A 365-nucleotide genomic window follows, 5' to 3' on the forward strand; every position below is an offset into this window, starting at 1 on the left:
CTGAATCGCAACAAAATCGACCAATTTCTGCAGCGGATGGTGACTGGTGATGAAAAGTGTGTCACTTACGACAACGTCAAGCGAAAACGGTCGTGGTCGAAACGCGGTGAGCCGGCGCAAACCAGGATTGACCAAGCCAGGATTGACGGTCAGGAAGGCTTTGCTGTGTGTTTGGTGGGATTGGCAAAGAATCATCCACTATGAGCTGCTCCCTACGGCCAAACTCTTAATTCGGACCTGTACTGTCAATAATTAGACCGTCTGAAGGAATCAATCGCCCAGAAGCGGCCAGCTTTGGCCAATAGGAGAGGAATTGTTCCATCAGGACAACGCCATGCCACACACATCGATAGTGACTCGCCAGT

Source organism: Odontomachus brunneus, unplaced genomic scaffold (genome assembly GCF_010583005.1).
Source record: "Odontomachus brunneus isolate Ranch 3 - 2012 unplaced genomic scaffold, Obru_v1 Obru_scaffold_238, whole genome shotgun sequence".
NCBI classification, from domain to species: domain Eukaryota; kingdom Metazoa; phylum Arthropoda; class Insecta; order Hymenoptera; family Formicidae; genus Odontomachus; species Odontomachus brunneus.